This window comes from Pseudophryne corroboree, chromosome 3 (genome assembly GCF_028390025.1).
Source record: "Pseudophryne corroboree isolate aPseCor3 chromosome 3, aPseCor3.hap2, whole genome shotgun sequence".
Classification (NCBI taxonomy): domain Eukaryota; kingdom Metazoa; phylum Chordata; class Amphibia; order Anura; family Myobatrachidae; genus Pseudophryne; species Pseudophryne corroboree.
The window spans coordinates 634,465,782-634,489,060 of record NC_086446.1 but is presented as its reverse complement, the minus strand read 5'-3'; positions in this window follow the sequence as shown (position 1 = coordinate 634,489,060).

The following is a 23,279-nucleotide window of genomic DNA, read 5'->3' as shown; positions in this document are numbered from 1 at the left end:
AGGTTCCTCGATATAATATCCCTTTCTTCACCCTCAGCTTCTTACGTTGTCGTAACAATACCATCGCCTCTCTAGACAATTGTGCGCGAATTATACATTGTTTTGGATCCTCCATGAGTCGTAGCACCGGGATGATATCTGGGTCATTCCGTTGCTCTTGCGACAGCTGCACCGACGTTATCACCCCTACTCCTTCCATAGCCGCCCGTCCCAACCAGCAGTAAGAGGAAGGGATGGCTAATCCTTTTACTGCAGCCGCCGACACTTCAACCCATTCCTCTGCGGTACCACACCCTTCATCATGAGGCATTCGCGTTAACGCATCCGCATCTTGATTGTTAGCTCAAGGTCGGTATTTAATCGTGAAGTCATAGTTGGTTAATGCAGCCAACCACCTATGACCGGTTGCATCTAATTTAGCTGAAGTCTGGATATACGTCAGTGGGTTGTTATCTGTTTGGACTGTGAAATGGACGCCGTAGAGATAATCATGGAACTTTTCAATTATTGTCCATTTCAACGCCAGGAATTCCAGTTTATGTACCGGATAATTCTTCTCACTGACAGAAAGCCCTCGGCTGACATACGCAATGGGCCAAAACCGTTGTTCTTATTTCTGGTATAGAACTCCTCCAATAACTTCGAACGATGCATCAATATGCACTTCATAAGGGAGATCAGACTGAGCATATGCTAACACTGGAGACCGGGTGAGTTGATCTTTCAATGTAATAAACGATTCCTCACACTGAGCAATCCACCGGGGCCCAAAAGATTCTTTAGGTTTGTAGTAGTGAGTTCCTACTTCTGGTCTAATATGGGAGCTCTTAGTACCAGGCGGATACCCTTTGGTCAAGTCCGTTAAAGGTTTAGCGATTTTAGAGTACAGTGGTACAAATTTCCGGTAGTATCCGCAAAAACCTAAAAAGGACCTTAACTCTTTGAGGTTGTCTGGCCTAGGCCATTTCTTCACAGTAGCCACCTTATCTGCGTCTGTAGCTATGCCATGCCGGCTCACAATGTGCCCCAAATACTTGACCGACGATCTACACAGTTTGCATTTTTCCATGGACAGCTTCAATCTCCTAGCCTGCAGTCGTTCCAGTACTTTAAGTAACCGTCTATTGTGCTCCTCCAGGTCCTTCCCAAATACGATGATGTCATCGAGGTATACCAACAATTTGCGGTAGCACATGTCACCGACAGTTTTCTCCATAGTTCTCTGAAACATAGCCGGGGGCCCTCTTATGCCTTGCAGCATTTTCAAGAACTCAAAGAACCCGATAGGACAGATGAATGCTGTTTTTGATCTGTCCTCCGTACTCATTGGGATCTGATAATACCTGCAGCGCAGGTCAAGGACAGAGAACCACTGACTTCCCTGGAGGCAATCTTATGCCTCATCCACTCTCGGCACCGTGTACTGATCGGGCACCGTCCTACTTTTTAGGTTCCTATAGTCTGTACACAACCTGATCTCTCCATTTTTCTTACGAGCGACCACAATGGGGGAAGCATATTGACTCTCCGAATCGGCAATTACATTATTTTCCAGAAGATTACGTAGATGCACCCTTACATCGTCGAAATCGGCAGGGGCCAATCTTCAGGATCTCTCTCGGAAGGGAGTGTCATTATTCAATTTGATGTGATGCTCCACTCCCAAGGCGGTCCCTAGATCCCAATCACTCTTAGAAAACACATTCTCCATCACCTTAAGCTGTTCTATTAACCGCTGCCTACTTTTGTCATCAATGTCGCTTCCCTCAAAACAGCTCTCAAGCTTGCTCTGTATCGATATGTCATCAGAATCATGAATTGCTTCATCAGCACCCCTCACAATATGACTTCCAATTACAGGATACTCATAGTTACTCCTTTCAGGGGAAGTATTTAGTACGACTTTATTCTCTCTCTCTTGCTTCTCGCACCATCGCATGAGATGGCGGAACATATTGGTGTTAGTTCCCACAATGGCAGTGAGTTGGCTGTTGTCCCCCGGCGAATCTGGACACACCAATGTGACCAGTTGAACAGTTTCATTTGTAGTAATCAGTCTGGGATCAAAGGTAATTTGAGTAATGATATAGCCCAAGTACGGATAATTCTGCTCACTCAATCCCCAAATAGTAAGACCACATAGAGGTTGAATGGGTACATCGGGCAAATGGTTCTTATACCAAGTCTCAAACACGATGGACACTTGTGATCCACTATCCATCAGTACTGTACCGTCATGTCCATTTATCATGGCCTTCACCAGGGGAGCATGCCCCATTAGCATCTCAGGGATGGTTGTAGACAATTGGGCACTCCCCTTTGCTAGAACATTTATTATTGGGAAGCCTGTGAGGGGGTCACAGCACTCCCGTTGGGGTTTGCCCACTGAGCCCCTCTCCAACGACCAGAGTCCTGCTGACTTTCCTGTCCTTCCAGTCTCCCACTTGGACATTCAAAGGACCGATGTCCAGGTTGTCCGCAACTATAACAAATAATGGGAGCTCGACTTCCACTTCCACGACTCCTCCCTCTCTCCCCACCAGGGGGCCAGTAGGACCTAGATGTAATATTGGCCTGTAGGGCAATTAACTGATCTATTTTCTTGTTTTGCTCTTCGAGCAATTTGAACAATCGATCTTAAAGAAGTGGAGGAGCCGGAGTAGGTAGTACGACCTTTACCTTCTTGATAGTTTTTTCTCGAGTTTCAATTTGTACCTCCTCTAACTTTACTTCCTTTACTAAGTCAGTTAAGGTAGGTGGGGGACCTGAAGCCATGGTACATTGAAGGAGCTGGGCAGCAGGGTGGTTAGTCAATGCCCCTTTTAACACTTGCTTCCTACGGCTCTCATTGACACCCTCAGGAGCTATATCGCCTTTATCCACAATTTTATAGATCAATCTACCCACCTGGTATATGTAGTGAGTCAAAGTCTCCCCGGGTTCTTGATACGTATGAGTCAGTCGTGCCATTAGGTCCCCCACATCCTCGATAGTGCCAAATGAAAAATCCAGCGCTTCGATATAGTCTTTCAGGGTAGCTGATGCTGTACTTCGCCTTGTGGCCTGTATAACCCTAATAGCGGGTCCCCGAAGACTCTCCACTATGCGCTGTTTTTTTATGTGCTCTGGACATTGCCATTCCTTTGAGTGTTGAATAGCTGCTTCTCGCCAGTTGTCATATGTCTCTTCTCCAGCTGGCACTGGAGTAATTCTGTAAAATATTCTCAAACGACGATATCCACCTTCATAGTGCCATCGTTCTAATTGGCTAACCATCTTGTCTACTGCCGTTTCAACTCCGGTTCCAGTAGCCTCATCTTTGGTCGCAGTGGGTTCCTGCTCGTTACTGGTAGTGCAGAGAAACCCCCCAGAAATTTGGCCCCTGATACCTGCGTCCACCCGAGAGGTAGTCTCTTCATCGCCGCGGTCTCCTCCTTCAGGCCACAGAACCTGTACCTTCTGTCCTATGACCCCTTCCAGTACCATCATACTTGGGATTAATGTCAAATCCAATGGGTTTTGATTGCTAATCAATACCGCATAGGTATCACCATACTGCCCTTTCCATCGGTCGACAACGCAGGGCTGGTCGATACCATATAAACTCCCCACCAATTTAAGAATTACTTCATCACTGCGGTCTGACAGATTTCCCCTTAATCCGAAACTGCAAAGGGGTGATAGAGTCAGATATCTACCTTTTAACATAAGCTATTTACTAATACCATGAAGCCGTAATGGCCGCTAAACCTCGTGCACGTGCTACGCACTTTGTACGCTATTTGCGTACAAAGACCTCGCATGTGGTACGCAAGTTACGTACACACGCTGCACTGGGTGTACGGAATACACACAGCGAGCATACACACACTTAATAACCTTTTAAACCTTAAACACAGAGTATGCTTATACTGTAAACCTCAGTACTGAGATACTGCAATGATGTAACACTGGTTAACCTTAGTATTTAAGCCAGCTGTTTGAGCGATTGAGATGCTCAGAAACCCTTAGTAATAAATGGTGAAACACACAAACAATTGTTAAGGTTCCAACACCTTACTAGATGATTTTAGTATGTAAAAGGGAAAAGAAAACAGTTACAGCTTATACACTACAGACCTAACATTAATACCTAAAACAGAATAACTAAACAGAAATATAAACAATAGCGAACGATCGCAAATACACATAAACAGAAAGAGAATAAATGGCAAACACTTAAAGGATAACAAAAAGAGAACAATTGCATACACACAGAGAAACGAAATGGCCACAGAGAAACTTACACACGTGGGAATGACTCGCAGGTGCTATCTGGCAACCAGCCCTCAGCTTTTCACCATGAAAACCTTTGTAGAGAGAAGTGAGTGCTGGTCTAGCTATGGTGGTCTTTATATACACATCCTACAGTACAATACAATGGTCCCTACAATCTCATTGTTTATTGGACACAGGAATGTGTCTCTGCATTATAACAAAAGGTCATAGGTGGGTTTAAACAGATGGGCTGTGTCCTTCTCCAACTGCCCAGGTGGGAGGTATCCTCTGGATTCCCACCTGCATGTGTAATGAATTGCAAATACAGTGAATGTCTATAAACTACTTTTAAACATAACTATACGCAGCAGCGAACAATCTCTTCCTAACCAACACTGAAATGTTTCTAATAAAATACTCTTTAGTTAGACACTAGACACCACCATTCAACCTTTGTCTGACCCTTCATATCATGCAAAGAGGAATCCCCATGTCCACAAACCATTTAAACTAAACATTTTTACTGTCATTGCTAAGGGAAATATTATCTACAAAACACACTATATGAGTTAACTATGCTATAAACGAGTCGCCCGCTACAAGCTCACAAACTCTACCGTAAATACGCATATCACGCGCGTTATCGCCAGAGCGAGTTTACGCAATTTGCGGACATGTGCACTCACGGCAGACTGAATGCACGAGCAGCGGGCATGTGCATTGGGGTTAGTACAAGGCATATGAATCATGATATTTTTCGACTTTGACAGTCCAGCCTTTGGCAGTCAACAATAACTGCCACTATCTAAATAATCCAAACAGAAAAATATATATGTTATCATGTAAATACCTCATTATGATTGGGAGTAGGGAGGAGAGGAGGAGGTGGGAAATGTATGACCTAGTGAGATAGTAAAAGCATGTGTGTATGAAATCCATGTCTGAGGGGTCATGTATCATCGTGCCGTACGTGTTCTAAATCAAGCTTCGAGGTATTGCGAAGTATACATTTGAATCCTTCTTATCCTGTATTAAGGGTCTGTGGATGGGCTGTCAAACTCTACCGAGCTCTTTTCGGCTTTTGGTTACAACAAATGGGGTGCACATTAGTTGATGATACATGAATAGGGAGAATATGTGAATGCTAATATGTGAAAATCACCTGTCGACTATGTGGGGTACTACCTGGGGGTTGTAAAGATGAAGATAAGAAACAAGCATTATAAATGCAGTCATATGATTATGTGAGATTTAGTATGCAGCATACTTGCCTACCTGACCCTCTCCATGAGGGAGAAAATGCTCTGTTCCTGGACTTTCCTGGTAATGTATGATTGCTATCACCTGTGGTGAAACAGCTTTCTTATCATTTAACTAGCTCACCACAGGTGATGGCAATCATACATTACCAGGAAAGTCCAGGAACAGAGCATTTTCTCCCTCATGGAGAGGGTCAGGTAGGCAAGTATGGTATGCAGTCGCCGATTGGGGTCTTGTAGATGTCTTGTCTGATGTTTTGTCTGGATCGTCGTATCTTTACTGTAGCTTTGAGGTTTATTGGCAAACAGAAAGCTTCTTCAAGTGTCCATAAAAAAAAAGAATTACAGTCTCTAAAAGCTCGTTAGGTGTCTGTGACACAGTTCATCAGTGGTCTTGTATAAACGGTCATCAAATTCTTCTTCCAGGCGGACCTCTTGGTACCTCAGAGAAAATCAAAGGAGAAACGGGTGAAAGAAACGGACCGTGGAATCACATTTAATCACAACATTGTCTCGATTGACGGGTCGTAAATTCACTTCAGGCAACACTTTTCCAATGTAACACAATCCCTCTGAGTTTGGGGCAAGGAACCTATATGAAATATGCGTCATCGGGGAGAACATATGGGACAGAATATGACATAACCATTTACAAACCTTCCATGTAAAAAGTCCTATCCCTAACTCTCTCATTTGTCTAGTACACGTATCAGTCTGTATGATATGTGCACAGTATCCTGGTGATACTTCTCTAACTCGCATGGTCCTACTTCCTAGAGTGTACCTATACCGGAAATATTTTCCACTGTCGGCTATGTGGCGTATAAGTTCTGAGTCTATGGGCATTCTGTCGGCTCTATGTGAAAATGTCATGGTTTGGTTGTTCCATGACACTTCCCAATTTCCCGGCTTTCGGGGATTGGAAATGTTAAAACATATTAGGGACCTATCTACATGGTATTGGTGGAGCTTCAAACTAGGAGGACTAGAAATATTAAATCTCTTGTCCACCGGTCTCCCACCCCTTAGCTCTAGTACCTCATCTGTCGTTAAAGGGTATGGCACTAGTCCTGACTTTCTATGACCTTGAGGTACTTGTGAGCACACCCAGCAGTCTGTCTGATTTAACACTTTACCCACTAATGAGTGATAGTCACTCAATGGATGCCGGTCCATGTTGATATTAAAACTGGACTGACATTTCTTGATGCAATTGTCCTCAACTATATTTTCACAATTCCTACAGATGCAGTTCTCTTCAGCTAACAATCCTTCACAATGTCTATTAATGTCATGGCTACCAGATCGTTTTCTGATACTCGCCTTTGCTCGGTGATTGTGTTGCTCTTGGAATTCTACGCCTCCATCCTGATCATCAGAACCCATTCCAGATCCTTTCTCGACCTCACTGGTACTCTCACCGAAACAGACTGCTCTGGTCAACAACAGGGTCAACAGGAAAATCCAGAACACAGTCTCTTGAGGTAAGTCCATCTTACAGGAGGAGAAAGAGAAAATTGTAATGGGGGTACAGAAAATAATTGAAGGGAAAAAAACTTGTTACGATAATTTGTCCTCTGGTCTTGTTGTTCTTCTTGCTCAGAAGTCATCTCAAAGGTCCTGTCTCTCAATCTTCCCAAAACGAACACTCCGGTGATACAATATTCTTTCCAAATCAGCGATCTTTCTGTAAGGAGCATAAATCTTGCATTACCATTTGTCTAACTGATGTGTGATATACTATCCGTAAAACATGAAAGAACAAAAAGAGAGAGAGAACAAATAGAAAAGGAAAACATTGTCAGATTCATCAACAGGCTGTTGCATCAACATGTCCACCGGTATCTCTGCACAGTCTCCCCCACCAGTATCTCCACTCTCCACCCTTTGCGTCTGGCCAAACACAACGATGCTGGTAAGATATACTGGGGTTGGGTAGACCTCTGAAAAGACCAAGTAGTCATGTGACGTTTGAGTTCCGTTAGTGAACGTTACAGATGAGAAGAAAACATTTAAAGATAAATTTCAAAGTTTTACCTGGCCGTCCTTGAGTCTACAAAGAACTGACCTCCCAATTACCTTGACTGTAACCTCAGGCTTACTATCAGGGCTAATGATCAACTTTACTGGCTGCAAATTACAGGTGCGGCCCAAACTTCTTCATATGTGATCCCTGATTACAATTGCGTGTGTCATAACTTTGCTCGTGTTCTTGTCTAGGGGGTCTGACTTTATGTGGGCTGTTACAGTTGTTGGCATAATGCCCTTCCCTTTTGCAAAGATAACAAACCCTTGGCTTCCTCCATGTGCCAGGGGCCTGTGGTTTTGGTCGATTTGATGCCTCCTCTAGTGCTTGGATGCTCATCACCATCAACCGCTCTCCCTGTGCTTCCCTGGTTCTTCGGATATTATGGTCATGTTGTTGTCTAAGGGGTTGATATACCTGGTATGTGTCTTTAAACATACAATTTCGTGCATAATGACCTTCCCTCTGGCAACTATAACATTTTATCACATTTGACTTACCCACAGGGGTCTGGGGCTTAAGCTGATGTGGCTTCGTTGTCAGGGCCTGTCTACTTATTGTCATTCGCTTACCCCCCTGTGACTCCCTGTTTTTGCTGATGTCCGATCGTGCCCAACAGCGGACTTTCTTAACGCAGTCACCAAGATACTTCTCCAGTTAGGTTGAGTGGTCTGTACCCTTGTTCTCAACACTTTTGTTAAACCTTCCATCAATACATAAACCGCTACTTCTCTATGATGTACATTTTCATAATATACAATACCGTACTTACCTGTGGACACGACCTCACCTGACCCTCCGTTAGGAGGCTTGACTACTGCCTTTACCGATTGGGCCGTGCCCACCTGGGTGTCTCGTATGATGGCTGCTGGAAATGGTGCCTACATCATGCTGGGCTCACTTTCTTGCTTGTAATCCTGAGGGAAATTTAACATGGGGTGCATCTTGCACGGGTTAGAATTTGTGCATTTATCAGTTTTCCTTCTATCATTATTACATTTATTACATTTATTACATTTACTCTTATCATTATTAATACAGTAACTAAGTGCACAATTATCATCATATCCCAGTATGCCATTCTCTGTAGCCATTGCTTCTCCAGTTGCCATGTTTCCTGCTAAAGTGGGAATCAGCTGTGCCAGTTAATTCCCTTTGTATCTCACCTTCCTGTTGCCATAACTGTAAACAATCATAATGCCTAATCCTCTGTTTTGCAGATTTTATTAGACATATCCTTTTTCTTAGATTTTGCAATACCTCAGGATTCAAACTGCCCACCCTGGGTAACTGTTCTCCATCATCCTCAGTCATTCGTTCCCATTCTTTGCATAATACCTGTGTGTGTGATCCGTATTTCTCACACATTATATACCGTGCTGACCCTTTGGGCCAACAAATACCAACGTGAGCCCTTGTTGGTCGTCCCTTACTTGAGCAACTGGCCCCCATTATTTGCAGATATTGCTGTCTCAGCGAATTCTTACAAAACAAACCAAGTTCCCCGAGATAAGGCGATGGTGAAAGTTCAACGAATTCCAGCAATGTGCCCACCACTGGTCGTACCCAATCTTGGGAACTTTTTATAACCTCTATTTACTGGGGCGTGTGGGAGTATGCTACCCTTCCCAGTAAATATTAGTTATTGGAGATTTCCTGAGTGAACAGCGAAACTCCCTTAAAATAACAAAAACCTACACAAATCACGTTAAAATGTACAAATAGCGTCTATGATCCCACAGCAAATTTTAGTGGGTATCAAGGTGAACTAACTAATGTACACAGTAGCGTTCGGTCCAGTCGCACTGAGTATAAGTACCTATTACTTATTCGCCGTGCGACCAATGGAATCGGTTGTTTAGGCTGCGAAACCTTCAGCCGGAGCGTTATACTGAACGGGCCTATATGGGTACTACGCAAACCCCCGGGGCTGTGCTTTCTAACCTTCACAGTCCTCTTGTCTGCGGATACTAATTGCTCCTTTACCTTATACAATGTTAACGTGAGCAAGCCAATCCCACGCCACCAAGTGTCCACTCACCTGGTGTGGTCTCCGACGGGATCCCGCTTTCTCGGTTCACAAAAAGAATACCTTTATTTGCACACTCACTCCTGTTCACTCATATGCACTCTGATATTTCTGTACAGAAATTACTTTCATTCAGGCAAACAGTTCAAACCCGAGTTTTGCAATAGAAAAAGGTTCTCTTTAAACTAAAACTTTTGGAAACTGAACAAACTTGTGCTATTATCACGTGGCTACTATACCGCCCACACTAAAACAATGCTATCGTGTGATTTGAATTTAGTGGGCGTACCCGTACACACGTTGCGTAAACACGCCACGTGTGTAGGCCTTTGCGTCGCGTGCGCTTGACTCGCACTCGGTGAGAGACACGTGTACACAGGCTGGATACGTCTACAGTAACACAAATAACACGCTTCTATAAATGTAAGCGATATTTCACTATAATCACTTACCGTACACCACACAGTATCTGCTATGCTGTGTGCGTGTTTTTACAATTACTCCCTTAAGTATTACTGTTTACTTTTAACTAAAATAGCACCAAATTTCCTTAGCACGTTATCAATGCAAATGGCAAACAGGAAGGTAGATAGGTGAAAATACACAGATACAATACAATTCTAATTATAATATTACATCTATGTACTAATCACTGGTCTCCCGAGACCCATTCACTCCTCTAATTTGCATATGAATGTGCCCTTGACTGTGTGTGAAGGTGATTCTCTTCACTGCTGGGGAAAAAAACAGTTACACAGGTTCCCATCTCACAACAAACAGTTCAACAGAATCTTAGAGGTAAGGAGAGGGGAAAAAAACAAAAAACAAAACTTTGTTTCTCTGTGTGTCGTTCCTAAATCAAATATTCATTTTATTATTAATTTTCATTAAGCCCCATCTGAACTATTTATAATTGATTGTGACATGGGTTAAATAAATGCATTGGAAACTCGTAAATGGTGATTTCTTTTTGACAAGGGACGGCTGATTATTCCTGAGTCAACTGAAAATCAGCTATTTTGAAAAAAATGACTTTCCCCAAAATGGCCGCTGCTCCTCCCCCTTCCACATCCATGAGGGTTACACAAAATGGAGGACAGACCATGCGGCTTCTATTGTCACAAAAAAAAATCACCATGCAAGCCCCTGAAGATATTTTAGGCCTGGGTTAAAAATAAAACTATCAAGCTACGCAAACTTTTAAAAATACTTTTAAACCTACTTGAACAGATAAGCAATCCAATCTGAATCAAACACAATATGACTAATTTGAACCTTGTTTTGTAACAATATGGTCAGATATGCAGAGTACAGGTGTGTGCGTCTGTTACATGTGTTGCGTGTGCAGTTGGCACCAAACAGAAATTAAAACCAGATTTAAAAAGACAATAGCTTAACGTTCTTACCTTCTGGAACTGGATTCCACCAGCATCCCTACAAACCAAGCGAAGCAGACGCTTATCTGATCAGCACTACCGTATCCCCAACCACAAACACGGATACAGGGGATACTACTTTTCCGCCCTTTGCTGATGGATAAAGTCTGCAAGGTTTCGCTTGACTGCGGATATGAGGTGGACGGATGAGCCCTCAATTGATAGAGTCAGATATCTACCTTTTACCATAAGCTATTTACTAATACCGTGAAGCCGTAATGGCCGCTAAACCTCGTGCACATGCTACGCACTTTGTACGCTATTTGCATACAAAGACCTCGCACGTGGTACTCAAGTTACGTACACACGCTGCGCTGGGTGTACGGAATACACACAGCGAGCATACACACAGTTAATAACCTTTTAAACCTTAAACACAGAATATGCTTATACTGTAAACCTCAGTACTGAGATACTGCAATGATGTAACACTGGTTAACCTTAGTATTTACGCCAGCTGTTTGAGATGCTCAGAAACCCTTAGTAATAAATGGTGAAACACACAAACAATTGTTAAGGTTCCAACACCTTACTAGATGATTTTAGTATGTAAAAGGGAAAAGAAAACAGTTACAGCTTATACACTACAGACCTAACATTAATAACTAAAACAGAATAACTAAACAGAAATATAAACAATAGCAAATGATCGCAAATACACATAAACAGAAAGAGAATAAATGGCAAACACTTAAAGGATAACAAAAAGAGAACAATTGCATACACACAGAGTAACGAAATGGCCACAGAGAAACTTACACACGTGGGAATGACTCGCTGGCGCTATATTGCAACCAGCCCTCAGCTTTTCACCATGAAAACCTTTGTAGAGAGAAGTGAGTGCTGGTCTAGCTATGGTGGTCTTTATATACACATCCTACAGTACAATACAATGGTCCCTACAATCTCATTGTTTATTGGACACAGGAATGTGTCTCTGCATTATAACAAAAGGTCATGGGTGGGTTTAAACAGATGGGCTGTGTCCTTCTCCTACTGCCCAGGTGGGAGGTATCCTCTGGATTCCCCCCTGCATGTGTAATGAATTGCAAATACAGTGAATGTCTATAAACTACTTTTAAACATATCTATACGCAGCAGCGAACAATCTCTTCCTAACCAACACTGAAATGTTTCTAATAAAATACTCTTTAGTTAGACACTAGACACCACCATTCAACCTTTGTCTGACCCTTCATATCATGCAAAGAGGAATCCCCATGTCCACAAACCATTTAAACTAAACATTTTTACTGTCATTGCTAAGGGAAATATTATCTACAAAACACACTGTATGAATTAACTATGCTATAAACGAGTCGCCCGCTACAAGCTCACAAACTCTACCGTAAATACGCATATCACGCGCGTTATCGCCGGAGCGAGTTTACGCAATTTGCGGACATGTGCACTCACGGCAGACTGAATGCACGAGCAGCGGGCATGTGCATTGGGGTTAGTACAAGGCATGTGAATCATTATATTTTTCGACTTTCTCAGGGGTTCCACCCTCTTCTCTATACACCATCGATATACCACAGCAACTGTTTCTTCCTCCATGATCCCTATTATACAGCCCTATAACCAAAATAAGTCACTCCCCTAAGGATCTCAGCAGTGCCTCCTATGTAACCCCTCCAAATTAGTGGCACTATTGGTAATGGGGTTGTACTACACTGTAGACTATGTGTGCCTCCACCCAAGCATTATGGATATTATAGGCTTGCTTGGGAACGTGTTCGTTTGGAGTTCGGTAGTCCTGGTAAGTATTTATTGTTCAGCAATACAGTGCATTTTCACAACAGCAGAATTTACATTTTATTTAAATGTTATGCCATTACCAATACTAACACTCTATAAATATTAATATGTTAATGTATACCAATTCCGATACACTTCCTCCTGCATGCATTACAAAAAATCAACATAACCGGTTAGGTAGAAAAATTGATAAAGTAATTAGTCTTAACACTTATTGTATTACCTAGTGTAATACTATCTCTAATCAATTACTCCAGTTTCTGTGTCTCTTTGGGTGGAGTAATTGAGGTAACATGTTGGTGCACAGTTAGGGCCCAGTGTACAGTATAGATAGTTGGGCCACGCTTGGCCAATGATGGGATCCTGTGGGTAATACCAGTCTAGAATTATATTTATATATATATTCTCCTCCTAGGTGTGTCACTCAATTCCACGGCAAGGGGTTTGATCACTTACTACGGTTGTTTCCCCAGAGTTCCACTCTACCTTCCCTATTTTCCTGACAGAGATGAGTTAGATAGGTAGAGGGGAGGTGAAAGATGCGAGTACTCCCTCTACTGCCACTGAGCGGATATTTATCTTGGTCATTTCTCTGTCACTGGAGGGGATATTTATCCTGGTAGAGGGGTATAGTTGCGGTCTATTGGCACTTGTGTAAAAGCGATACCCCGTACCAGCTATGCAACATCTCCGGGTTCACCTGGCTGGGCAGTGCTGCGCATCCCTATAGCCTCTAATCCATATGCACTTACAGCCCGTTATCAAAGTTCCTCCTCAGTTCCCATCGCTGTGTAGGGGGTATTATTAAGTAAAAACCATGTAAATCACATAAATCTCCTGAATTTACCTTCCTGGTCCTCGCTGTTCTGGCTGTATTATGGACCTACGTGCGGCTGTTAGTAGGCAGGCTTACTGATCCCCAAAAGGGTAGTCCCTTTCCTCTTGTTCCTCTGACTGTGCTGCACTATGTATTTGAGGGCTGTAATTATATATAGGACTACTGGGCCCCCCCTCAAGAGGGTAGTCTCTTTGTCTTGCTCCTATTGTATATTATAAACAATTCATATAATTACACCTAGCATACCAGGTATATCTATTCATAGGGTCCTTGCCTATTTAGAAATATCTTCTCTTCACCCCAGTGAGCATAGATAATAGGGTGTTACATTCTCCCCCTGGTGAGTACACTTAGATTTTAAGTGGACATCACCATATATAAACGTGCTCTATGTTTTTAACTAACAATGACATGGCGTAAAGTATACCCGAAATATGGCCATGACAATACCACGTGAGGATGCAATACCAATGGAACTTCGGTTGGGGTTCCCAACTGCTCGTAGGTGAGTATTCTAGGGGGTTTATGAACTCTTTGCGGTCTAGGGGACATAGATACCTGAGTAGGGACATTCCCTATCTCTCCCCCAGCTTCTTCCATTACATATGAATCATCGTCGTTTCCCCAACTGCCATCATCCACAATACCCCCATCATCTCGTCCCCAACTCTGGACGGGTCCCTGCTCCTCAGATACTACATCCATGGGTGGTTCAGGTGCTGTCCTGTCATCCGTCATCTCCTGATAGTAAAATCCCATGGGATAATCCTCCAGCTTCGCATCCTCCTCCTCTCCTTCATCATAGATATTCACGGGATTCGGCTTAGTACTTTTACTAGTCTTCTCTTCTGGTGTCCAAGGATTCCCCATTCCCTCCCATCGGATATCTTGTGAGATAGGAAGCAAGTGCTGTCGATGGTAATTTACCCTTGGTCCCTGCCCATTGACCGGTATGAGCTGGTAGGCAGGAATATTCGGCAACTGCTTCACTACCATATACGGTTCAGATCTCCATCGATTATGCAGTTTCTATTTTCTAGGCACTACTAAAGCCCGGATTAACACTCGGTGCTCCTTGACGTGACTATCAAATTGGGCTTTATTCCTTTCTCCCAGTTTACGGGCCGCCTTCTGAGCTAGCTGATAGGCCTCATTCAGCTGCTGCCTGAGTTGTTTAACATACTGAGTGTGAGAAGAAACGGATGAGGTGTTGATCCTGGTACCCATACAGACATCTATAGGTAATCGCGCCTCTCGTCCAAACATAAGGTAATAAGAAGTAAATTCTGTAGCCTCATTCCGAGTGCAGTTATATGCATGGACCAAGGGAGATACATAACATCGCCACTGCGGTTTCTTTTCCGCTCCCAACGTTCCTAACATGTTCAACAAGGTCCGATTGAACCGCTCGGGCTGTGGGTCTCCTTGCGGGTGATATGGTGAAGTACGGGATTTCTGGATACCACAGCACTGACATAATTCCCGAATTAAATGACTCTCGAACTCTCTTCCCTGATCGGAATGTATCCTTGCGGGTAAACTGTAGTGTATGAAGAATTTTTCCCACTGAGTCTTGGCAACGGTCACAGCTCTTTGATTCACCATTATGTATGCCTGGGCATATCGGGTAAAGTGGTCAGTGACTTCCCTGGACGCAATCTAATGCCTCATCCACTCTCAGCACCGTGTACTGATCGGGCACCGTCCTACTTTTCAGGTTCCTATAGTCTATACACAACCTGATCTCTCCATTTTTCTTACGAGCGACTACCATGGTGGAAGCATATTGACTCTCCGAATCGGCAATTACATTATTTTCCAGAACATTACGTAGATGCACCCTTACATCGTCGAAATTGGCAGGGGCCAATCTTCAGGATCTCTCCCGGAAGGGAGTGTCATTATTCAATTTGATGTGATGCTCCACTCCCGAGGCAGTCCCTAGATCCCAATCGCTTTTAGAAAACACATTCTCCATCACCTTAAGCTGTTCTATTAACCGCTGCCTACTTTTGTCATCAATGTCGCTTCCCTCAAAACAGCTCTCAAGCTTGCTCTGTATCGATATGTCGTCAGAATCATGAATTGCTTTGTCAGCACCCCTCACAACATGACTTCCAATTACAGGATACTCATAGTTACTCCTTTCAGGGGAAGTATTTAGTACGACTTTATTCTCTCTCTCTTGCTTCTCGCACCATCGCATGAGATGGCGGAAAATATTGGTGTTAGTTCTCACAATGGCTGTGAGTTGGCCGTTGTCCCCCGGCGAATCTGGACACACAAATGCAACCAGTTTAACAGTTTCATTTGGAGTAATCAGTCCGGGGTCAAAGGTAATTTGAGTAATGATATAGCCCAAGTACGGATACTTCTGCTCACTCAATCCCCAAATAGTAAGACCAGATAGAGGTTGAATGGGTACATCGGGAAAATAGTTCTTATACCAAGTCTCAAACACGATGGACACTTGTGATCCACTATCCATCAGTACTGTACCGTCATGTCCATTTATCATGGCCTTCACCAGGGGAGCATGCCCCATTAGCGTCTCAAGGATGGTTGAAGACCATTGGGCACTCCCCATTGCTAGAACATTTATTATTAGGGAGCCTGTGAGGGGGTCACAGCACTCCCGTTGGGGTTTTCCCACTGAGCAACTCTCCTCCGACCAGAGTCCTGCTGACTTTCCCATCCTTCCAGCCTCCCACTTGGACATTCAAAGGACCGATGTCCAGGTTATCTGCAACTATAACAAATAATGGGAGCTCGACTTCCACGACTCCTCCCTCTCTCCCCATCAGGGGGCCAGTAGGACCTAGATGTAGTATTGGCCTGTAGGGCAATTAACTGATCTATTTTCTTGTTATGCTCTTCGAGCAATTTGAACAATTGATCTTCAAGAAGTGGAGGAGCCGGAGTAGGTAGTACCACCTTTACCTTCTTGATAATTTTTTCTCGAGTTTCAATTTGTACCTCCTCTAACTTTACTTCCTTTACTTAGTCAGTTAAGGTAGATGGGGGACCCGAAGCCATGGTACATCGAGGGAGCTGGGCAACAGGGTGGTTAGTCAACACCCCTTTTAACACTTGCTTCCTATGGCTCCCATTGACACCCTTAGGAGTTATACCACCTTTATCCACAATTTTATAGATCAATCTATCCACCCGGTATATGTAGTGAGTCAAAGTCTCCCCGGGTTCTTGATACGTACGAATCAGTCATGCCATTAAGTCCCCCATATCCTCGATAGTGCCAAATGAAAAAATCCAGTGCTTTGATAAAGTCTTTCAGGGTAGCTGATGCTGTACTTCGCCTTGTGGCCTGTATAACCCCCATAGCGGGTCCCCGAAGACTCTCCACTATGCGCTGTTTTTTTATGTGCTCTGGACATTGCCATTCCTTCGAGTGTTGAATAGCTGCTTCTCGCCAGTTGTCATATGTCTCTTCTCCAGCCGGCACTGGAGTAATTCCGGAAAATATTCTCAAACGACGATATCCACCTTCATAGTGCCATCATTCTAATTGGCTAACCATTTTGTCTACTGCCGTTTCAACTCCGGTTCCAGTAGCCTCATCTTTGGTCGCAGTGGGTTCCTGCTCGTTACTGGTAGTGCAGAGAAACCCCCCAGATATTGGGCCCCTGATACCAGCGTTCCCCCCGAGAAGTAGTCTCTTCATCGCCGCGGTCTCCTCCTTCAGTCCTATGACCCCTTCCAGTACCATCATACTTGGGATTAATGTAGAATCCAATGGGTTTTGGTTGCTAATCAATACCGCATAGGTATCACCATACTGCCCTTTCCATCGGTCGACAACACAGGGCTGGTTGATACCATATAAACTCCCCACCAATTTAAGAATTACTTCATCACTGCGGTCTGACAGATTTCCCCTTAATCCGAAACTGCAAAGGGGTTCCACCCCCTTCTCTATACACCATCGATATACCACAGCAACTGTTACTTCCTCCATGATCCCTATTATACAGTGCTATAACCAAAATAAGCCACTCCCCTAAGGATCTCAGCAGTGCCTCCAATGTAACCCCTCCCAAATTAGTGGCACTAATGGTAATGGGGTTGTACTACACTGTAGACTATGTGTGCCTCCACCCAAGCGTTATGGATATTATAGGCTTGCTTGGGAAAGCCAAGAAAGGGTATATATCAATACACTTTACTCAGTAATAACTTATTACCTACATTTACCACCGCTTGTTTTTTTTGTTTCTTCCAGATCCCTTAATGACGTGTTCGTACGGAGTTCGGTAGTCCTGGTAAGTATTTATTGTTCAGCAATACAGAGCATTTTCACAACAGCAGAATTTACATTTTATTTAAATGTTATACCGTTACCAACACTAACACTCTATAAATATTAATATGTTAACGTATACCAATTCCTATACACTTCCTCCTGCATGCATTACAAAAAATCAACATCATCGGATAGGTAGAAAAATTGATAAGGTAATTAGTCTTAAGACTTATTGTATTACCTAGTGTAATACTATCGCTAATCAATTACTCCAGTCTCTGTGTCTCTCTGGGTGGAGTAATTGAGGTAACACGTTGATGCACAGTTGGGGCCCAGTGTACAGTATAGATAGTTGGGCCACGCTTGGCCAATGATGGGATCCTGTGGATAATACCAGTCTAGAATTATATATATATATATATATATATATATATATATATTCTCCTCCTAGGTGTGTCACTCAATTCCACGGCAAGGGGTTTGATCACTTACTACGGTTGCTTCCCCAGAGTTCCACTCTACCTTCCCTATTTTCCTGACAGAGATGAGTTCAATAGGTAGAGGGGAGGTGAAAGGTGCGGTGACTCCCTCTACTGCCACTGAGTGGATATTTATCTCGGTAATTTCTCTGTCACTGGAGGGGATATTTATTCTGGTAGAGGAGTATAGTTGCGGTCTATTGGCACTTGTGTTAGCGATACCCCGTACCAGCTATGCAACATCTCCGGGTTCACCTGGCTGGGCAGTGCTGCGCATCCCTATAGCCTCTCATCCATATGCACTTACAGCCCGTTATCAAAGTTCCTCCTCAGTTCCCATCGCTGTGTAGTCCCTTTCCTCTTGCTCCTCTGACTGTGCTGCACTATGTATTTGAGGGCTGTAATTATATATAGGACTACTGGGCCCCCCCTCAAGAGGGTAGTCCCTTTGTCTTGCTCCTATTGCTGTGCTGCCCTTTATGTCCCTTATTGGGCAAGTATCAGATAGGGGCGTTTCACACTATAGGCAGCGCTATAACAGCAGTGGGCATCGCTCCCCCGTACCTGCAGCATCATTAGCGGCTCTGGTTACAGCTGGGGTTATTTCCGTCACAACAGCTCATCGCCCGCCTGCCTCCATTCATCAGTCTCCGGGAGATGGATCAGGTTAGCGGTATCCGCTGCTCCCCCAGCTCGTCTCTCTGGCCTCCTCCTCCGCCAGTCACTCAGCTCCCTTCGGCTGGCCGCATATAGCCTTCCACCCCGTATCTCTCCGTCTGCATCTCTGCTCCGGCTCTCCTCTTCCCGGGGGGTAACGGTCTCTAACCGACATTATTCTCGTGCGCTGCTTGAGGTCCTCCCCCGCATGCGATCACACTTTTTACAGCACGAGGGGATTCTGGACTAGTCTCTCTATCCCCGCTCGTGCCAATTTACTCATATAATCCCATAGTTCAATACCCATAGGGATATATCGTCCTCCAGCATCCCCCATATATATTATATACTTAAAATAGTTACACTTTTATTACGATATGTATATTATAAACAATTCATATATTTACATCTAGCATACCAGGTATATCTATTCATAGGGTCCTTGCCTATTTAGAAATATCTTCTCTTCACCCCAGTGAGCATAGATAATAGAGTGTTACACCTTCATTGTTAGGTGCTTACTCCAGTGACTATATGGCATATCTCCCAACTTATGTCCTTCTGAAAGAGTGACATCTTCGCGTGCGATGCGATGCACACAGCGTCTATTCACTGCTGCTCTGCTAAGCAGGGCAGCAATGACAGGAGCCTCCCATCTGCCCCCGCCCCCACTGTGGGACACTGCGGCCCACAGCTGGGACAGCGGGACAGTCCCAAAAAAACGGGACTGTCCTGCGAAAATCGGGACAGTTGGGAGGTATGATATGGGAATGAATATGTTTTGATCGTTCTGTCTCATTCAAAATGGCCATCTCCTTATGGGAGATAATATCCTTAAAACATGGATTTTCAGAGGGCAGCATTTAAATCTAGCTTTTACAACACACCTGCTGACACATAATAAGCCTAAGCAATTTAAAACAACCCCCAAAGTGAGCAGCACGGATAGCATAATGGTTAGCAGTACTGTCTGACAGCACTGAGGTCATGGGTTTGATTCCCACCATGTACCTAACTGTGTGAAGTTTGTATACTCTCCCCGTTCCTGTGTGGGCTTCCTCTGGGTACTCCGATTTCCTCCCGCAATCCAAAAATATACGGGTACTACATTCAATTAGGCTCCCAATAAAATTAACCCTAGCGTGAATGTGTGTGTACATGTGATAGGGAATATATGCAGAGTGTAAGCTCCACTGGGGCAGGGACTGATGTAAATGGCCAAATATTCTCTATAAATCACTGCAAAATATGTGTGCGCTATAAAAATAACTGGTAATAAATAATAATAGAGAAAAAAAATGCTTTTAAATGTAAACATCATGTCAGCCTACACAACCATTGAAAAGCAATTTGACATAAAATGGATGCAAGGGGCCACATAACAAGCCATGTTTAGGGATAGCCATGCTTGAAAACAGACTGTGGCATCACATTTGCTCTAAATAAAAAAACCTATTAGGTCACCTGTGCTCAAGCAGGGCTTGTCTTAAAACATGGATTTTCAGGGGGCAGCATTTAAATCTAGCTTTTACAACAGACCTGCTAACACGGTATGCAGTTAAAATACCGCCCATTGGGATCCCAGCGATTGCAATGCCGACTCCGTTATCCTGACAGGTAGGTGTTTCTCCCTCTGTGGGTGTCCACAACACTCATAAAGGGAGAGTAGAACCTGGCGAGCCCGCAAGGGGTATCGATAGGCTTGCACACCTGACGGCATTCTGGCGTATGGGCTGCTGTTGTCGGAATAGTGACAGCCGGCATCCTGTACGCCAGGATATCATACCGATCCTGCTAACACATGACAATCCTAAACAATGACATAGAGCATCCCTATCTGAACCCTCACCCTATTACCCTAACCATATACATTAACCCTAACACCCTATACCTGGTCTTAATAGCCTAAAAACCCTAACCTAACATAGGGTGACCACATTATCCCTTTTACCTGGGACGCTCATGGATTACACAGGTTCTGTGGCTGAATAAAACCAGCTGGAATGTAGGCTTGAAGTCAGCCAGCCACAGAACCTGTGTAATCCATGAGCGTCCCAGGTAAAAGGGATAATATGGTCAGCCCAACTAACTGCCATTCCAAACCTCTCCCTTACCATAACCCTTAATCTTAATATCTAAACCCCAGCCGCTAAACCGACCCTAATATACAATCCCTAATACAACACCTAAACCAAACTGAACCTAATATCCTACACCCCATCCCCTAGACTAACCCTTATACCCTAACCCAAACCACTAAACCAACCCTAATACTTTAACCCTAAAGGGCAGACTGGATGGGCCATTTGGTTCTTATCTGCCATCAAATTCTATGTTTAATGAAAACTATAATACAAAGAGCAGCATACCACGGAGCAGATATGTGTATAGACAGCATACTACCAGAGGATACTGTAACACTGACTCTATCCTTATAACACTGACACTATCCTTATAACGCTGACACTATACTATACTATAACACTGACCATATCCCTGTAACACTGACCCTATCCGTATAACGCTGACTCTATCCCTATAACGCTGACCCTATCCCTGTAACGCTGACCCTATCCCTATAACGCTGACCCTATCCCTATAGCGCTGACCTTATCCCTATACCACTGACACTATCCCTATAACGCTGACACTATCCCTATAACGCTGACCCTATCCCTGTAACGCTGACCCTATCCCTGTAACGCTGACCCTATCCCTATATTGCTGACCTTATCCCTATAACGCTGACCCTATCCCTATAATGCTGACCCTATACCCTATCCCTATAACGCTGACCCTATACTATACTATACCCTATCCCTATAACGCTGACCCTATTCTATACTATACCCTATCCCTATATCGCTGACCTTATCCCTATAACGCTGACCCTATCCCTATAATGCTGACCCTATACTATACTGTAACACTGACCATATCCTTGTAACTCTGACCCTGGCCCTATAACGCTGTCCCTATCCCTGTAACACGGACCCTGTCCCTGTAACACTGACCCTGGCCCTATAACACTGTCCCTGACCTTATAACTCTGACCCTATACTATAACACTGACCCTCCCCCTGTAACTGACCCAGTCCCTATAACTCTGACCCTATAATGCTGGCCCTATCCTTGTAACAATGACCCTGTCCCTGTAACACTGACCCTGGCCCTATAACACTGTCCCTGACCCTATAACTCTGACCCTATACTATAACACTGACCCTCCCCCTGTAACTGACCCAGTCCCTATAACTCTGACCCTATAATGCTGGCCCTATCCCTGTAACACTGACCCTCCTCCTGTAACTCTGACCCAGTCCCTATAACTCTGACCCTATAACGCTGACCCTATCCCTATATCGCTGACCCTATCCCTATATCGCTGACACTATCTCTATATCGCTGACCTTATCCCTATAACGCTGACCCTATCCCTATAACACTGACACTATACTATACTATAACACTGACCATATCCTTGTAACTCTGACCCTGGCCCTATAATGCTGACCTTGGCCCTATAACGCTGTCCCTATCCCTGTAACACTGACCCTGTCCCTGTAACACTGACACTGTCCCTGTAACTCTGACCCTATAATGCTGACCCTGGCCCTATAACGCTGGCCCTAACCCTATAACTCTGACCCTATACTATAACACTGACCCTCCCCCTGTAACTCTGACCCAGTCCCTATAACTCTGACCCTGTCCCTATAACGCTGACCCTATCCCTGTAACACATACCCTATACTATAACACTGACCCTCCCCCTGTAACTCTGACCCAGTCAATGCTGACCCTATACTATAATGCTTACCCTATACTTATAACACTGACCCTTTACTATAACACTGACCCAGTCCCTATAACGCTGACCCTATACTATAACTCTGACCCTATACTATAACACAGACCCTCCCCCTGTAACTCTGACCCTGTCCCTATAACGCTGACCCTATCCCTGTAACACTGACCCTATACTATAACACTGAGCCTCCCCCTGTAACTCTGACCCAGTCCCTATAACTCTGACCTTATAACGCTGACGCTGGCCCTATAATGCTGACCCTATACTATAATGCTTACCCTATACTTATAACACTGACCCTTTACTATAACACTGACCCAGTCCCTATAACGCTGACCCTATACTATAACTCTGACACTATCCCTGTAACACTGTCCCTGTTTCTATAATACTGTCAGCGCTCCCCCTTGGATTATTGATAGTCAGCTTGGGCTTGCAATCAGCAATAACATGTAATCACTCAGC